The following is a 20572-nucleotide window of genomic DNA, read 5'->3' as shown; positions in this document are numbered from 1 at the left end:
AATGTGACCTTCTGTCAAAAGCAAGAATAACCAACTTTTCCAGCTCGGACAGCTGCAAGACGTGCAAGAAGAGAGTTGATGAGGTACTGCAAAGCACAAACAGGGATGTGGAGTCATGCCGACTCCAGTGCGTTGGTCAGACATGCTAGGTTTCTTGATTGAGGATCCGTGGCAAGAACGAGACCGATAACATGGTCTCTCAGATTCTCGATTGTGTTTAAATACGGGGCGTCTGGTGGCCAGGGGAATATGGCAAACTCATTCCAGTGCTCTTCAAACCAAGCACAAACACTGCGAACTGTGTGATATGTTGCATTGTGCTGCTGGTAGATATCATTGTACTGAGGAAAACAAACCCCATGAAGGGTTGGACATGGTCCACAAGAATAGATGCATACTTATGTTGATCCATTGTGCTTTCCAGAATGACGAGATCATCTAGGAGATGCAACAAAAACAATCCCCAAGACATAACATTACCTCCTCCAGCCTGGATCCTTCAGAGATCGTTGTAGAATGTTTGCTGTGAGCTATTACACGTTGTACATGCCAGTGGCTATCTGTCTAATGATTCATCTGAAAAGGCCATATGCCGCCACTCAGTGGATGTCCAGCTGTGATATTAACATGCAAATGGATCTAGTGCTCCAATTGGTTTGAATCCAATACATGCTAATTTAAAGCATAGAAAAAACAGTTATTTGGAGAATATTGCAGGGTCATCACTGAGGTACACGTAGGAAAAAAATTGACAATGTTTTAACAATACTGAATTACTTCACAAAGTAAAAAATATATATTAACAATATATAAAAGTTGTATCAAACTATAAACAATATTTTTACGAGTTGCATTGTGTTTTATTCCATCTCACATATATGACCAGTCATATTAATGTGACCACAGGGTATGTTCGACATCAACGTGCAATAATCACTCACAGACGGCGAGTGGCAGCACTATCAGTGGGGAGTATATACAGTGCATTGTGGAGACATGGAAAACAATGCAGTCGTTGTTGCAATGCGGAAATGGAGCGATTTATTTGACATCCAAAAGGACATGTTCATTGGCTTTTGGGTCAAGGGTGGAAGCATATCCAAAACAGCTAAGTTTGTAAACTGTTTGCGTGCCACCATGGTTAATGTATACCATGCATGGCGAAGTAGCGCTATCCAAAACCAGTGCCGTACCAACTGTGGTACACCTCAGCCCATAGATGACAGGGATGAATGATGGCTGCGGAGATGTGTACAGGAGAACAGTCATGCAATTGTTGAGCAACAGACCACCCATATGAATCAAGGAGCTACCAACAGTCTCTCCTCAATGACGATTAAGCAAACGTCGCTGCATATGGACCTCCCAAGCAGACAGCTGGTTCAGGCGCCTGGTTGATGCACCCATGCTGATTACTGTGCATTGGTGATGAAGGCTGGAATTTGCATCCTAAGGTTCACCGTCTTGGATTGTCATCTTATATTCTAACATCGTGGATAACGTCATGGATCGCCATCTTTAATTCTTATCTTAGAACCATGTAGACTGCAATAGTACTCTCAGGATTGCCGTCTTAGATTGCTCACCGCGCAGACTGTGCTAAGGTCAGCCATCCGGTTTGCAGTTTCTGGGCATGTTGTTACAGTTTTTGGCGTAATCTTTTCTAGTTTTGGTGCAATTTTTTACAATGAGGAGGTGTTTTGTTAGAGTTTTGGGGCAATTTTTTTACAGTTTTAGGGGCAATTTGTTCCAATTTTCTTTTAACTTATAGATGTGTGAGATGAACTGTTTATAGCCTCTCCTGTACAGTGTGCGAATTGTTCAGTTTCCCCACCATATTCCAGCTTCGTATACAATACTCGAAGTCTAAACTTATTCAAAAATATTTCAGAATAGCCTTCATAAAATGAAACTGCGCACGATCTTGGTCATTTTACAACACATCTCATGACACTCGATCTTATGATCAGCAAAACACTGCCTTTGCAAGCATCCTTTTAATTAATTGTGTGAGGGTAAGTTTCATAAAGTGTTGCAACAATTTGAGGCGTGCTTACATTGTTATATTCACCAATCTGACTGATATGAATGCACCAAAGGTGTTACTGAACATTAGCTCTACACTTACAATTTACAGGAATTGTATAAACATATGTTGGTTACCTCTGTAAATCTGAAATAATCCACCAAGTGGAGTACAGTGTAAGTCATAACAGCAGATCCTCTCACTATAATGACCATTCACAACCTTGGTCAGCAAAAGTCTTCCCACAAAAACACCTTATTGAAGGAGGCACCAAACGAAGATGCACCTGGGGAATGTGAAGTACACCATTTCCCTGTAACAGCTGATAGATTCTTAATCATCTTGCATGTAAATCGAATCGTTCAATTTCAAAATCATAGAGATTTTGAGAAGTGTCAGGTATTAGTGAGATTCTGCCAGTTCTATGCTCACATTCCTGTAGCTTGTTTGTCAGTTATTGTGAGAGATGCTGAGGTGAGCTAATAGTCTGTCCTGTTCGTGTTCACAACATTAGTGCAATAATAGCACCATCCTTTTAAGTTCAGACCTCAAATGCTGATACATTCAATCGTCCATTTCTGCTAAAGAGTTCACTTTCATCGTGTTGGCCAATGCGATATGTATTGATAACTGTCGGTTTTTGTAAGTATAACTGATAACGAAGTGTGAAAAGCCAGCATTTCACTGCAGGCACTGGTTAAAACCAAAGGCAGACTTTAAATGCACCAACACTGTGTACGTTACTATTCTCGAGTCTTCCAGAGATGGTATATCAACAATGAAATACGCAAACGTAGCGTATTTGAGAGATGAAATACCGCCAAACATGTGAAATTATCATTCATATTATTCCAAGCTGCTACTCAAAGTATTTTGTTGCTCAACATTTCCGCCGCATGTGGTTTCACAAGCCTTTTCTGATTTGCTCGTGTGTTTGCGATGATGGTTTCTAACGTTTCTCAATGTAATTGACTCACTGTATGTGTTCACATCCATATAAACGATTTTACTTTGCTCGCGATTTTTCAATATCTGACTTAGCTGTCTTCTTAAAATGCTCTGAGCTGTGGTCTTAGGTATTTCACTAAAACCTTCTGTTTCAAGATCTAATGTATGTATATACCTCACAGACCTTCATGCACAGCACACTAGAGGGTAGCTTGTATCACTGGTATTCATTACCTTTACTGATCACTGATTTCTCCCCTCTTCACTGCCAATATATGAAATGCACATCATTGTAGCAAATGGTTCTCAAATCTGTCGGAAACGTCAATTTTCAACACTTACATCTTTAGGTTCCTCGGCTGTCTCCATTTAGGATTTTTTCCATTGTTATTTCGATTCCCCACGAAGGGAGTAGACTGGCTGCGGATAAAAAACTGCTCTGCACCCAAAATTTACATGTATTTGAAAGGTTATTAAAATAAATAAATATTGACGTCAATAAATGATTTCTTTAAAATTGGTGGGCAATATATACAATTTTTACATAGGAACATATGAAAATAAAGCTTTTTAACACATTGGTGGAGAATATTGATGTCGCTCGAAGAAAGGATGACAGATGCTCAAAACAAATACTAGACCAGAGCCGACTCTACAAAAAGATCCTGGGGGGAAGACCACCGGACCGATGGAGCTGAAACGTACGAAAGACAGCTGGATTCAGTTATCAATAGGAAGCTCGAGATCGGCAGAAGTAAAACAACCTCATGGGATCCCATGCTGCACGCCGACTCAGAGGCCTCATCAGCAAGTGACTGAATTGGCTGCCGCTGCTGATAATGATGATGACGATGATGACAGGAAATTCTTTAATATGGTTCAAATATGATCCCTGTTACAAGGAACTAAAGATATCATTATAAACTATTCATGTATCATGTTTAAAAGTAGTTTCATATGTGGTTCGACAAGATTACGTTTGTGGCTTTACTTTTGCTTGTGTATGTTACTGATCTTCCAATTAGTCTGAAACATCTATTAATGTGTATCACCAGTTTTGATTTTCTTTGTGACAGTGACGTTTAAGTGATGTTGAACTCAAAAACCATTTCACTAAGAGTGACAAGAAAACAACCATATTGACGAGAGAAGAGGATGGAATGGAAGACATAATTACAACCGTAATAAATATCGAAAAATGGAGGGCAACTTTTCTAATCAGGTGAACTTCTGGTAGATGACCAAGGAGATTCATTAATGTATTCGAAAACATTAGAAGCAACCAAGGCAACGATATAATGGAAGCAGTACACATGAAATTAGAAAATATGAAAGAGCAATGTGGGCTCTAACTGCTGAAGATTGTAACGCATGGAGCAGTTTAGAGGAGGCCTTCATCTGGAAGTCAGTGTAATTACACTGACGGTGTTAACATAAAGTTGATCTTTAACTGATTTTATGATTTCATAGTCTAGCAAGCAGTAACTTTATTTATTAGTAACAACAACTAGAACTTGATAGTCCCTAGAAAACAATCTCCGCCTATTGAGGTAGGTTTCAATGTTTCCATTACTTCATAGACCCAGGTTGTCGTTCATTACTAGCTTAAAGTAGTAGTCCCTCAGCTTTTAATGCCACGGTTATTTGTTAATCCGTTGTTGATCTTAGTGTAAAGTAGCAACAAACAGGTTATCAGATGCAATGATAACGCATGTACGAACTATTTTGTTTCTTTCTTTTGTAGGTTTCTTGCCAGTGCCGACATCAATGCAAAAGCATAGACTTCGAACGAAAATTGAACATTTTTAATCAGTTTTATTAACTAGGAGATAATATACAAAAAAATTGTAATCTAATGAGAAACAAGTATTTGTGAAGTTAAACGTAGGCGACATGAATCGTATAAGTATGCGGAAGAAAGTCGAAAGCAGACTAGTGTATTTTTACGATTGCTGATGGTAAAGGTGATCATCAGACAAATCTCTTTGGAAATCTATGTTATCATAAAGCCATGGTTAAATCGAAAAAGCGTGGCGACGTTTCCTACTTTGAACGTAGGGGGAATAAAACAATAGAAAGGAAATACACCGCTGATGTACAACGTACAGTTATAAGCAAAGGAATTGAAAGGGAAACAATGAAAGGATTGCAACTATCGCTGTTAGACGTGGAAGGTAGATTGAAAAATGAGAAAGAGGAAGAATTGAAAAAGTTTATTCCTTACTTGAAAGCAGAAAACAAACTTTTTTATGTCGAGTTGGTTCAGTTACAGTGTTTTATTTTCAAGATAAATTCTGCACACTTTCTGCTTTTTGACATTTTGCCTTCTAAAAGACATTAACTTTCGTTTTTTTATTCCCCGTTTCTTTCCTAAACTAAACCTCAACCCGTTTTTTCTGACTGCTCTTTAAATGAACAACATACAAAAATGCGTTCTAGGTTATTATAACAATATAAACAAACTTCTCCTTTTATTATTTATTTGAATTTTGCACCTACCCGGATTTTATGGTATGAGGTATGGCACATACTCCATTATTACACTATTTTCATAAAGATAAAAACTGAATGGTCAGTCAAACTTTGATAAGTCGTTATAAAGGGTGTTACAATAAGGTACGGCCAAACTTTCAGGAAACATTCCTCACACACAAAGAAAGAAAATATGTTATGTGGACACGCGTTCGGAAACGCTTACTTTCCATGTTAGAGCTCATTTTATTACTTCTCTTCAAATCACATCAATCATGGAATGGAAACACACAGCAACAGAACGTACCAGCGTGACTTCAAACACTTTGTTACAGGAAATGTTAAAAATGTCCTCCGTTAGCGAGGATACATGCATCCACCCTCCGTCGCATGGAATTCCTGATGCGCTGATGCAGCCCTGGAGAATGGCGTATTGTATCACAGCCGTCCACAATACGAGCACGAAGAGTCTCTACATTTGGTACCGGGGTTGCGTAGACAAGAGCTTTCAAATGTCCCCCTAAATGAAAGTCAAGAGGGTTGAGGTCAGGAGAGAGTGGAGGCCGTGGAATTGGTCCGCCTCTACCAATCCATCGGTCACCGAATCTGTTGCTGAGAAGCGTACGAACACTTCGACTGAAATATGCAGGAGCTCCATCGTGCATGAACCACATGTTGTGTCGTACTTGTAAAGGCACATGTTCTAGCAGCACAGGTAGAGTATCCCGTATGAAATCATGATAACGTGCTCCATTGAGCGTAGGTGGAAGAACGTGGGGCCCAATTAAGACGTCACCAACAATGCCTGCCCAAACGTTCACAGAAAATCTGTGTTGATGACGTGATTGCACAATTTCGTGCGGATTCTCGTCAGCCCACACATGTTGACTGTGAAAATTTACAATTTGATCACACTGGAATGAAGCCTCATCCGTAAAGAGAACATTTGCACTGAAATGAGGATTGACACATTGTTGGATGAACCATTCGCAAAAGTGTACCCGTGGAGGCCAATCAGCTGCTGATAGTGCCTGCACACGCTGTACATGGTACGGAAACAACTGGTTCTCCCGTAGCACTCTACATACAGTGACGTGGTCAACGTTGCCTTGTACAGCAGCAACTTCTCTGACGCTGACATTAGGGTTATCGTCAACAGCACGAAGAATTGCCTCGTCCATTGCAGGTGTCCTCGTCGTTCTAGGTCTTCCCCAGTCGCGAGTCATAGGCTGGAATGTTCCGTGCTCCCTAAGACGCCGATCAATTGCTTCGAACGTCTTCCCGTCGGGACACCTTCGTTCTGGAAATCTGTCTCGATACAAACGTACCGCGCCACGGCTATTGCCCCGGGCTAATCCATACATCAAATGGGCATCTGCCAACTCCGCATTTGTGAACATTGCACTGACTGCAAAACCACGTTCGTGATTAACACTAACCTGTTGATGCTACGTACTGATGTGCTTGATGCTAGTACTGTAGAGCAACGAGTCGCATGTCAACACAAGCACCGAAGTCAACATTACCTTCCTTCAATTGGGCCAACTGGCGGTGAATCGAGGATGTACAGTACATAATGACGAAACTAAAATGAGCTCTAACATGGAAATTAAGCGTTTCCGGACACATGTCCACATAACATCTTTTCTTTATTTGTGTGTGAGGAATGTTTCCTGAAAGTTTGGCCGTACCTTTTTGTAACACCCTGTAGAATAATGTCAGACACCAATCAAGGCAAAAAAATTGCAAACAATGCCAGAATGTTTTTCTTAGGGTTTCTTTTTTGCTAATTACTCAACACTTTCATTTTGGCACCTAGCATGGATATTATTGTCATTCTACAAATATTTAAAAACGAACTACTGTCTTTTGAAACAACTTTCCTGATGATTACTATACAACATAATTTGAATTTACAGCACATAAATGTTTGTAACACAATTTCGTGTGGTGAAGTCTATTTGTCAACGCTGCAATAATATGTGGGACAAATATCTTGATTCAGTACTGTGCTGAACACTTACTGTAATGCCCAGAGTTCCGCGCCGAGAATTCTATTACTGGTTTAGAAGCATGTTATTATTTTTTTCTAGTTGTATCTGTCCTGTTTCTTAAACGATACATTTCCTACAACTACCTTTATTTTGACGCTGAACATAACAGTTATCGGTCATTCGTGTGAAAAATATTGAGGAAAAGTGGTAACCAAGTAAAAATGCCAAGGGCCTTGCTCCGTTGAATACACCAGTTCACACTGCAGCACCAAAGTTAGGTAATGTCGGGTCGGGTACTTGGATGAGTGATTGGCCGGGTACATCACGTGCTGTTAGCTCCCATCTCTTTGGCAATACGGCAAAAGGGAGGCGAGGTGGTAGCGTAAATTTCCTGACCACCAGACGCTGCGCCAGTGTCATGCATTAAAATCCAAACCTCTCTGCACTGTCTCATGAAGTGAGGGCAGGAGACTCTGTTAATGGTGATTCGACCTTTGGATAGGGACGTTAACACAGCGGCCCTCTTCGTGGTATTCGAGAGGAGTAGGCTATGTGCAGGCACCGGGTTTCACCCTCTCCCTTCTCTCATCACCACACTACACACACCCGTTACAGTTACCTGCACCTACCAGATACACTTAGACACCAACTTAACCAAACAATGTGGCACAGGGTTTAGCACAGTACACTTGCGTTCAGGAGGGCGACGTTTCAAATCAGATTTAGGTTTCCAGTGATTTCCCTAAATCGATCTACGAAAATTCCACCATGGTTCCTTTGAAATGGAGGGATCGATTTCTTTCCCCATCCTTTAATTACTCCGAACTAATGTTTCATCCCTAGTAAAAATATGTCGACGGGACGTTAAACCATAATTTTCCTTCCTTGCTTCCTTCCTTCCTTAAACACACACTTCTCACACTTTGCAAAGGAAAGCATTCTGAGCGAAGAACAGAAAACTTTTATAGCAGGGCGGCTGAAACTACCCTTCGGAGTCTCCCAATGTCATGCGATTTACCATTTTTATCAGTTAAAAATGAACCACTTTTTATAAGAGCATTATTAGCGTGGAGGTGTTAAATTTATATACTACATTCAATAAGAGCGGCCAGTTGCAATATTTTAAATGCCTCCGTAGCTGAGTGGTGATCACGTCTGACTGCAATGTAAAGGACCTGGGTTGGATTCCCGGTACTGTCAGGACTTTTCCCGTGAAGGAAAAGCTAGAATGGGAGCCACTCAGCCTAGTGATTCCAGCTGAGGAGCTTCTTCACCGAGTAGTAGCAACTCCAGGTCACGTAGACTGACAACGGCCCTGAGAGCGGCTTGTTGATCCCACGCCCCTCCGTACCGCATCCTATGATGCCATTGGCACAGTGCGACGCGGCGGTCGGTCAGAACCGATGGGCCCGTGAGGGGCTGTGGACGGAGTTGAGTTCAGTTTATCAATGACAACATGTCTTTCGCAAGACATACACGGTCTTTGGAGTGGATGCACAGACCCCCTTGAATCTTCAAACATTTTGTGATTCGATACATCATTCTTCGCTGCATAGCTGCAGTGACAGTTACAAGAGAAGCATTTAAGTGCAGTACATGTTCTTCTAAATTTATCGGAAGAATAGAATAAACTTGGTTAATACCTCTGAAGTGGGTTGTTAGACCTGCTGGTGAGGTTACGATCTGAAGAAATTTAATGAACATGAAAGTGGCAAGCATGAGAGTTGGAACTAATTGACAGAACGAATGTCAGAAGTGTATACTGGAAACTGAGTTGCAACAGAACTGCCTAGCATAAAAGAAGCTGGGATCAAGCAAGAAGTAGAGGGGTGTTGTTGATTTTTAAAGTTTCCGTGCCTCAGTCAGTAGAAACTAAACTCTTATAGGATCACTTTGTTGTCCGTCTGTCGGTCTATTAAGACCTCTTTTTCACAGGAAAGGGTAGAGGTATAAAGTTGAAGTTTATGTCAAATACTAACGTCTACGGTCCCTTTACGGTGTAAAAAATATAAGTTTCTAAGTCAGTGGAATCAAAAGATACGGCCATTTATGTCATTTTTTCATACTCTCTGACTCACCCATTAAAATCTGTAGGTGATCTGGACACGTAAATAAGTATGCACACAAACCTGAGAGCTCGATTTCTACTTGCACTTGCCCGTTCTTTTTTTCCCCTTTGGAGATGGGGTATAACTGAAGAAAATGGAAACAATTCTGACAGTGGACCGGAAAGCATGGAGTGGTGTACAGCGTGGAAGAGTTGGGGGTTGGGTTATTTGGGGAAGGAGACCAGACAGCGAGGTCATCGGTCTCATCGGATTAGGGAAGGACGGGGAAGGAAGTCGGCCGTGCCCTTTCAAAGGAACCATCCCCTCATTTTCCTGGAGCGATTTCGGGAAATCATGGAAAACCTAAATCAGGATGGCTGGACGCGTGATTGAACCGTCGTCCTCCCGAATGCGAGTCCAGTGTGCTAGCCACTGCGCCACCTCCCTCGGTAGAGCGTGGAACAGAACAAAGTAAACGTGTCAAGGTAAAATACGTCTTTAAAAGTAGATAGGAGTGTACTTTCATTTTCGTGCTAGCATTAAATAATTGCATTTATTTTCAAATGGTTCAAATGGGTCTAAGCACTATGGGACCTAATATCTGTGGTCATCAGTCCCCTTGACTTAAAAGTACTTAAACCTAACTAACCTAAGGACATCACAAACATCCATGCCCGAGGCAGGATTCGAACTTGCGACCGTAGCAGTAGCGCGGTTCCAGACTGAAGAGCCTAGAACCGCTCGGTCACAGCGGCCGGCTGCATTTATTTTAATTCGCGTGTTTCCATGCCGAGTTCTGCACACTGAACGAACTTCCCAGCACCGTTGCAGAGTACTGAATAAAAATACTTGTTACACATGTGATTACTATGTAACCAAATTCCCTTTCGTTGACGTCTATTTTCTACCGAAAATATGTACGAGACGAAATCCGGTAACAGACTTTTTTTTTTTTTTTTTTTTTTTTTTTTACTGTTAGTACGCAAGGAATTGGGATGTGGTGTCCGCGTGCGTGAATATTGGCTCACCTGCACAACTAAAAGTAGTACGCCATTGGTCGCACTTAACATTAACCTGTCGATTCGAAACCAGTTACAGTTTGGCTGATTACCATTTGTGTTTCCAGTCAGAATTCACTTGTATTTTCACACAGTCAGAAGCTTATGTTTATATTTATGACGAAATAGTAAAATACCTGAGAATTAAATTAGAGGGAGACTGAGTTAACCTATCTCTGGATGTCGTTCCATATCTTTGTTTCCTGCAAAAACAAACACAATCTTTCCATCCTGTTTCAACATGCACTGAGGTGACGAAGTCATGGTATAGCGATAAGCACACATACAAATGGTGGTAGTATCGCATATATAAGGTATAAAAGGGCACTGCACTGACGGATCTGTCATTTTTACTCAGGTGATTTATGTGGAAAGCCTTCCGACGTGAATATAACCGCACGACGGGAATTGACAGAGTTGGAACGCGGATTGGTAGTTGAAGCTAGAAGCATGGGATATTCCATTTCGGAAATCGTTAGGAAATTCAGTATCTCAAAATTCACAGTGTTTTGAATGTGCCGAGAATACCACATTTCAGGCATTACCTCTCACCACGGGCAACGCAGTGTCCGACAGCCTTTACTTAACGACCAAGAGCAGTGGCGTTTGCGTATAGTCGTCGGTGCTAACAGACAAGCAACACTGCGTGAAATAACCTCAGAAATCAATATAGAACATACGAATAACGTATCTGTTACGGCAGTGCCGTGAAATCTAGCGTTAATGGGCTATGTCAGCAGACGACCAACGCGAGAGCCTTTGCTAACAGCACGATTTCGCCTGCAGCGCCTCTTCTGCGGCCATATCGGTTGGATCCCAGTCAATTGGAAAATTGTCCCCTGGACAGATGAGGCCCAATTTCAGTTGGTAAAATATGATGGTAGGGTTCTAATGTGTCGCAGACCCGACGAAGCTGTCAGCAAGGCACTGTCCAAGCAGGTGGTGGCTCCATAATGGTGTGGGCTGTGTTAACATGGATCACTGACTAGAAATGGTTATGTTCGGCTACTTGGAGACTATTGATGGAATTCGTATTCCCAAACAACGATGGAATTCTTGTGGATGGCAATGTGCTGTGTCATCGGACCACAATTGTTCGCAGTTGGTTTGAAGAACATTCTGGGCAATTCGAGCGAGTGATCTGGCCACTCACATCGCCCGACATCAATCTCATCGAACATTTCTGGAACACAATAGAGAGGTCAGTTAGTGTACAAAATCCTGCACTGGCAACACTTTCGCAATTATGTAGACTATAGAGGCAGCATGGCTCACTATTTCTGCAGGGGACTTCCAGGGACTTGTTGAGTCTATGCCACGTCGGGGTGCTGCACTACACCGGACAAAAGGAGGTCCGACGCGCTATTAAGGAGGCATCCCATGCTTTTTGTCACCTCAGTGTACAGGGGCTGGACAAAATTATGGTAACGCCAAAAACAGAACACGTTATCACGCCTAATACGGTGTAGGAAAACCGTTGAATTTCAAAACAGCTTCCAGTCGTCTCGGAACGGAAAGTACAGGTCCTGTATGGTTTTCAAGGGAATCTTATACCATTCCTCCTGGATAATAGTGGAAAGCTTACGTAATGATGATGGAGGCGGACAGCGATCCCGCATTCTTCTCAGCAAAGTAGGCCATAAAGGCTCAAGAATATTGAGATGTGGTGACCATGGTGACCAGCGGAGATGCGACAATTCATCCTCGTGCTCACAGTGCCCGTCCTGGACGATGTGAGCTGTGTGAACCTGGGCCCTGTCGTCTTGGGACACAGCATCACCATTGGGGAACAAACTTTGCATTACGGCATGGACCTGACTAGCCAAAATGGTCATGTAACCCTTGGCAGTAATGCGACCTTGCAGAGTAACTATGGGGCCCATGGATAAACACGATATGGGTCCAAATCATCACCAAACTGCCGCCATGTTTTACTCTTGAAACGTAAACTCGGCCAGGAAGTGGAAAAAGTGTGAAAAAAGACTCATCCGAATGCAGACTTTCAAGGCTGGTATTTGCGTTATTGCTGATAATTGTTTTACGTGCATAAGGCTGTGTTGCAAGGTATAATTTTCTGCCTAACGTTTCGTCTTCCAATGTTGCAGACACCATCAGAGGCTTTAACGATTCAGAAAGCAGCAACAGTCTCAAACAAGCTCAGCATCCCGAACTTTTTAATGAAAAGAAAAACAACTAAAAGGGTAATTTTCCATCAGCAGAGCTTTCAGAAAAAACAGTATTGATACAGTGTTTAAACCAACTAGAAATTACCTCGAATAATTAAACAATGCAAAGGACCCATGACCGACGCTTGCCACCGCAAAGTATGTACAATATCCCTTGCACTTGCGGTCAAGTGTACATTGAGACTACAAAAAGAAAGAACACAAGGGCAACTGTCGCGCGGGCAAGACAGATAAATCAGCAGTAGCAGATCAAGCACTGAGACCAGGAAACCACCAAATCTGTTTCTTTGACATTGTGATTATAACAAGATGTAACAATTACTGTCCTAGGATGTACAGAGAGGCCATAGAAATTCAAGAACACGAAAACAACTGTAACAGATAAGGATTAGGATTGAAATTAGACAACTTAGTACTAAACAAAACAAACGGCACTAACTCTTCCCACACTTCGGTACGACTTCGCGATCATAGGCAGCAGTCTGATGACGTCACGAATCGACACTTGCGTGAATATATTATATGCAGTTCGGTTTGCTGAGCATGTTTGAGACCGTAACTGCTTTATTATTCGTTAAAGACTCTGATAGTTATTACAGCATTGGAAGACGAAATGTTAGGCAGAGAATTATGCCTTGACCACGGCCGTATGCACAAAAATCAAATATCAGCAGTAAGACTCATCCGACCAAATGACATTCTCAAATCAAATGGTTCAAATGGCTCTAAGCACTATGGGACTTAATATCCGATGTCATCAGTCCCCTAGACTTAGAACTACTTAAACCTAACTAACCTAAGGACATCACACACAACCATGCCCAGGGCAGGATTCGAAACTGCGACCGTAGCAGCAGCGCGATTCGGGACTGAAGCGCCTAGAGTCGCTCGGTCACAGCGGCCGGCAGATGACATTCTCCCGATGTTCCATAGCCCCAGTTTTATAGCTTCAGCACCACGTTTTACTGTTTCGGGTATTTGTATCACTAATTAGTGATTTTGGAATTTCAGCTCGCCCTGAAATTCCTGCTTGTGGAGCTCCCTTCGTGTACCTAGTGCTGACAGAGTGTGTGAGAACGACATTCAGTTCTGCAGTAACTTCTGCAGCTGTCGTCCTCTTAAATTTCGTCACAATCCTCTTCAATAACCACCAGTCACGATCACTCAACACACACTTTTGTCCGTGTTCTGACCTAGCGGATGACGGTTTTCCGCTTTCCTTGTTGTTGTTGTTGTTGTTGTTGTTGTGGTCTTCAGTCCTGAGACTGGTTTGATGCAGCTCTCCATGCTACTCTATCCTGTGCAAGCTTCTTCATCTCCCAGTACCTACTCCAGCCTACATCATTCTGAATCTGTTTAGTGTATTCATCTCTTGGTCTCCCTCTACGATTTTTACCTTCCACGCTGCCTTCCAATACTAAATTGGTGATCCCTTGATGCCTCAGAACATGTCCTACCAACCGATCCCTTCGTCTAGTCAAGTTGTGCCACAAACTTCTCCCCAATCCTATACCTCCTCATTAGTTATATGATCTACCCATCTAATCTTCAGCATTTTCTGTAGCACCACATTTCGAAAGTTTCTTTCCCTGTATGCAGCATGAATCTTAGATACGGCGCCCCTTGGAACACCAAATACTTTGCCTCCCTTGGTTACGAAAGCACCTACCATACGAGTGTAAGTAGGCTGTTTACGTTCTTATATTGGTAACGCCACGTAGCGCTCTGTATGAAAATCACTGGCTGTGCTGTGTGCAGTCTGTGGCTAGTTTGCGTTGTTGTCTGCCATTGTAGTGTTGGGCAGCTGGATGTTAACAGCGCGTAGCGTTGCGCAGTTGGAGGCGAGCCGCCAGCAGTGGTGGATGTGGGGAAGTGAGATGGCGGATTTTTGAGAATGGGTAATCTGGAGGTGTGTCCATCAGAAACAGTACATTTGTAAGAATGAACTGCTATATATATTATGACTATTAAGGTAAATACATTGTTTGTTCTCTATTAAAATCTTTCATTTGCTAACTATGCCTATCAGTAGTTAGTGCCTTCCGTAGTTTGAATCTTTTACTAGCTGGCAGTAGTGGCGCTCGCTGTATTGCAGTAGTTCGAGTAACGAAGATTTTTGTGAGGTAAGTGATTTGTGAAACGTATAGGTTAATGTTAGTCACAGTCATGTATAATTTTTCTAAGGGGACGTTTCATATGTCGACCCTTAGCCGAGGATACCTCACTGGAATCTTCTGATTTTTTCCTTGTAGTTTGTGTAATTAGTGCAGCCTTTGTTTATTGCTAGCGCGTAATTGTAGAGAGAATTTCCTTTGTAGTTGTAGTTTTTCATTCTTGTACAGTAAAACAGTTGCGGCATGCATGTAGATTTGCACCAAGTATTTCGCAGCTGGGCTTGCAATTAACTAGATATTATTTTCAATGCTATGTTAATGTGTTTTCTTATTTTGCTCATCAAATTGTGCTTTTCTGTATGGTCGTGTGAAATATTGTGACAATAATGGCGTGTGAAAAACGTAACACTAGGCTCCAAAGTCAACTGAGAAATAATAGTGACGACGAGCGTAGCTTATCAGCGCCGCCGAGTAATGAATTGACTAATGTTCAAAGTAGTAATTTGGTAATTGTGCATAGGGAAATGGAGCGGGCTGCAAATAATGGTGTAGGCAGTGAAACAATTAGTGAACAGGGAAGCATTATCGATCGATCGGTCGGCAACAGCTCGCCTCAGGAATCCGAAATGACAGGACACAATCTTGCAAATACTGTAGATTCAGGTTTTGCGTCCTCACCGTTTTCTCAAATAAGTCAAGACACATATTCTGCTTGTCAAAATGTGAATGTTGCCGGTGCAAATGCACTGCCGAAAAGCATAGAGGAAAAGATTCCAGACACTATTACATTATTATTGCAATTAATGCAACAAATGGAACAAAATCAGAGACAAACACAGAAAAAGCTTCAAAAGTTAGACATAATGGAACAAAAGCTTCAAAAGTTAGACTCAGTGGAACACACGCTTGAACAAACACGTGAAGATTTAACTACTGTGTTATATAAAATCGAATCGAAATGTCAAAAAGTCTGTAATGACGTAAAAACACAAATTTGTGAGCATTTCCAACCTATTTTTTCGCGGCATGAAAATACATTACAGAATCACGAATTAGCCATAAAAGAACTGCAAACTATTGATCATGAAAATCATGAGACCTTGCAAGCTAAAATTGACTCAGTTGCATCTACCGATTCGGTTACGCAACTTGCAAAAACTGAGGAAAACTTAAAGGACACAGTAGATACGATTTCAACGCAAATGGACACTCTGAAATTTGGTTCAGAAAAACACACTGAGGAAATAAGTACACTATCGGAGAAAGTAGCCGAACTTTCGGATCAGTTCACTAACTTATATGCAAAGGTAGATGATGATCTGAATGACACAAGGCCTGTAGCCATCACTGACACAGAAGAGCATGAACAAATTAAGAAATTCAAACAAAATCAGAATCAAATTAATACGCCACACAACAGAGAAATCCGGGAAGTACAAGATCAGTTGGCACAAGTAATACAAAATTACATATTTCAGAGGAGACTCGCGCTCCAACATGGGAAGAGGGACTTAGAAACACGGAAAAGCCACAAAATAACAACACAGGGCATTTCGGAAATTATGAAAGAAATTGGCAAGGTGCACCGAATTTTGAGATGGAACACCCGACACGACGTAACAATGACCGATATGCTACTCGCCGACACAATGATTTTGACTATAAGCTGTTCATTACTACACGTAAATTCAAAACATTTAAGAATTCTGGCAACGCCATTCATCCACAAGCGTGGCTCCATCAATTATCTCATTGTTTTCCTCCCAACTGGTCATTAGAGCACAGATTAGAATTTATGTGTGGCTACTTAGAGAATGAACCAGCTGAAAGAATGCGATCGGTCATTCACGATTGTCACAGTGAAGGAGAATTTTATCATGCCTTCCTCTCAGCATATTGGTCTCAAGCTACACAAGACCGAGTAAAACATAGCATCATAATGATGAAACATTTCGAATAACCTGAATGTTCCAGTCTTGTGAAATATTTTGAAGACATGTTGCACAAGAGTCAGTACCTGTCAAACCCATACAGCCCCTCAGAACTCATCCGCATTTGCTTAATCAAAATACCTGAACATTTACGACATATTATTTTGGCAGGATCTTGCAAAGACGACATTGAAGCTTTTCAGGGACTCTTACAAGAATTAGAAATTGACACTGACAATCGCGGAACGCGAAAACGGGAACACAACAATTACAGGTCACATCCGTCACAATTCCGCGATGACAGAAATAATAAATGGACATGACAAGGCTGTTCTTAAAACGTAAATCTTGACCAAAACAGACACCACCCATATGACAACCGTTGGCAGAGTAGTAATAATTACAGGGAAAGATCACCTTTCCGCAGTAATGACTATCACAGAGACAATCAGAGAAACAGACAATATGGGAACCAAAATAATTATTATCAAGGGACACAGAATAACTTCAGACGCAACGGTCCAGCGCGCAGTTACTATTCCGGGAGAAATTCTCCACCACGTGACCGACAAGAAAGAAACTATGGAATCTACCGACATGACGACAGACGATATGATCGTAACGACAGACCTGAATTGCATCAGAACTGGCGGGATTCAAACAGGGCAGGGCCCTCTCGACAAGGTGAATTTGTAGAAGTTAGGTCTCCAAATCCCAATAACGACGTGCGCCATGAAAGAGACAATAGGCAATGACTCATACCGCTGGCAGCCACAAAACATACTTATGAAAGTGACGACGCAGCTGCCGTAGCTAGTAATTACGTAAAAATGGAAGACATTAGGGACATCTTACTCCAGGAACACGACGTAAAACATAACAACATTGCATATCCTGTGATTCACATTACAGTAAATGACGTAAAATTTACGGCAGTACTTGACTCTGGCAGTCCCATTTCAGTAATTAGTGAAATAGCCTTTAGCAAATGCAACAAATCGAACGATTGCCCCACACTTCCGTTACGTAACGTTAAATTACAAGGTGCAATCTTTGGAAAAAGTGTAGATGTACGCCAACAAACCAACTTAGAATTCTTTTGTCAAAGCCACAGCTTCTCTATGAACTTTCTTGTTGTTCCATTATTGTCGACAGAAATTATATTGGGAGTAGACTTTTTGAATGAATACAAAGCAATCTTAGACTTTCGCGATGCTGAAATAAGTTTAGAGAAAGAAGGTAAGTCAATAGCTTTGAAAATTGAAGATTGGCTCTCAAACCATGACGAAGAAATCAATCGGCTTTACCTCTTGTTAGACAATAGTTCGAAATTTTCGATGGAACTTGACACTAACAATCACTCTGCAAGTACTGACAGGGATGATATCGACGGCGCATTTGATACTAATGAGTTAATTCAGAATAAAATTCAAACAATTGAGAATTGTAATGATACTGATAGGCAAGACCTTTTTGAGATTTTACAAGCACATTCCACAGTTTTTACTCACAAAACAGGAACAATCAAGGTATTTCAATACCAATTTCGTGTTCGTGAGCATACTAAATTTTGTGTTAGACCATACGTAATTCCGGCACATTATAGGGACCGTGTTAGAACAGAAATACAATCTATGCTTGACGAGGGCATTATTGAGCCTGCAGTAAGCTCATACAACAATCCATTGCATGTTCTTGAGAAGAAAAATGGATTGATCAGGCTTGTCTTAGATTCGAGACAAATCAATACTATCATCATTCCTGAAACAGACAGGCCGCAAACGTTGGAAGAACTTCTTCAAAATTTTAATGGTGTAAAAGTCTTGTCTTCTATTGATCTCAGATCCAGATTTTATCAGATCGAACTTAATCCAGAATGTAGAAAATACACAGCTTTCCTTTGTTTCGGCGTTTGTTATCAGTTTCGGAAACTCCCTTTTGGTTTGAACATTTCTTCGGCAGCATTCATTCGCGGGCTAAATTCCATATTACCTGAGTTCTTAAAACGACACATCATCTTATATGTGGACGGTATTCTGATAGCAGAAGCCTCATGGGAACAACACAATCGCATCCTCAACAGCGTGTTACATATTTTTGCAGAATCTAGAATTACAGTTAACTTGGAAAAGTCTGAATTCGGTAGGACAAAGGTGAAGTTTTTGGGACATATTATTTCTTCTGAAGGCATTCAGCCGGATCCTGAAAAGTTAGAAGCAATCAGAGCCATTCCAGTTCCATCCACAAAAAAACAAGTCCGCAGTTTTCTAGGTCTCTTAAATTTTTACCGTTGTTTTCTGAATATGCAAATTCTAGTTACACCAAAACTTTGTTCTCTCACTGGAAAAAATACTATTTGGAACTGGGACGAACAAGCGCAGCTGGAATTCAATTCTTTGAAAGAAGCGTTACTTAACGCGCCAATACTAGCTCATCCAGATCTGTCACAAGATTTCTGCCTTAGCACGGACTCTTCTAAAGTCGGTCTTGGTGCCCATTTATTTCAAGAAGCCATAAAAATGACATTACTGTTCAGAAAACCATTGCTTTTGCTAGCCGAGTGCTAACAAAATCTGAAAAAAATTATTCCGTTACTGAATTAGAAGCTTTAGCTATCGTTTGGGCATTTAACAAATTCCGTTTCTTTCTTTCTGGTAAGCACGTAAAAGTATACAGTGATCATCGTGCATTACAATTTCTTATGTCTTCAAAATTAAATCATGACAGGTTAAAACGTTGGGCATTATTTCTGCAAGAATTCCACTTCACAATAGTCTACATTCCCGGAAAGGAAAACATTGTTGCGGACGCACTGTCACGCGCACCGGCTGGGCTTGAGAAAAGTAACACAGAAAGCAACCTCGAGAAAAATTTCAGTATTCTTTACATTCAGAAAGTCGCGTTTGAAAACTTCATCTCCACATCTTTAAAGGACATTGCTCATGAACAAGATAAAGATCCGATTTGGAAAGACATCAAAAGTAAATGGCATGAAAAGACACACACTCAGATTCGGCATTATTACCTGCTTAGAAACAACTTACTCTTCAAACGCTGCACTGTTGATGACAAGCTATGGGTACTTTGCATTCCAGACGATTTTGTTAATAAGCTCATTTGGTACATTCATTTCAGCTACGCACATTTTGGTCCACGAAAATGTTATCATATTCTTCGAACGACATGTTATTTTAACAATATGGAAAAGAGAATTCGAAGAGTCTTGTCTGTTTGTAAACTTTGTCAAAAGGCGAAACCATCTACTATCTCACATCGTGCTCCGTTGTTTCCTATTATTCCCTCTAAATTAAAAGAATTTGCTGCTGTTGATCTCTTGGGATCCCTTGTCAGAACATCGAATGGATTTTCGTACGTTCTAGTCGCTGTTGAACTTACTTCAAAATTTGTTTCTTTCACTCCGTTACGTAAAGCCACTGGACGGTCTGTATCCAACGCCTTTCTTAAAAATTTCTTACGTGAAGTTGGACACGTTAGTAAAGTCATTTCAGATAACGGACCGCAATTCAGATCTGCTGTTTGGTCACGCATGCTTTGGAACCATAAAATCAAACCTGCTTTTATTTCATTGTACTCACCACATTGTAACCCGTCTGAACGGATTATGAAAGAAATCAATAAGCTTTGCAGACTTTATTGTCACAGAAAGCATCAGCATTGGGACAGATATTTACACTTACTTCAAAACGTGCTGAATGAAATGCCTCATGACTCCACTGCTTTACCACCTATTCTTGTACTGAAGAATGAAGAACCACCAAACAGAATCAGAGAGCT

The 20572-nt window shown here is 41.2% G+C and overlaps 1 protein-coding gene across 2 annotated transcripts in view; it reads right to left on the bottom strand.

Annotated features, from left to right (window-relative positions):
* Positions 1-20572, bottom strand: part of LOC124723166 — a 246139-nt gene that overhangs the window by 179470 nt on the left and 46097 nt on the right. The gene's annotated exons all lie outside the window — the stretch shown is intronic.

This window comes from Schistocerca piceifrons, chromosome X, assembly GCF_021461385.2.
Source record: "Schistocerca piceifrons isolate TAMUIC-IGC-003096 chromosome X, iqSchPice1.1, whole genome shotgun sequence".
NCBI classification, from domain to species: Eukaryota; Metazoa; Arthropoda; class Insecta; order Orthoptera; family Acrididae; genus Schistocerca; species Schistocerca piceifrons.
This window is presented reverse-complemented; position numbering and strand designations above follow the sequence as displayed.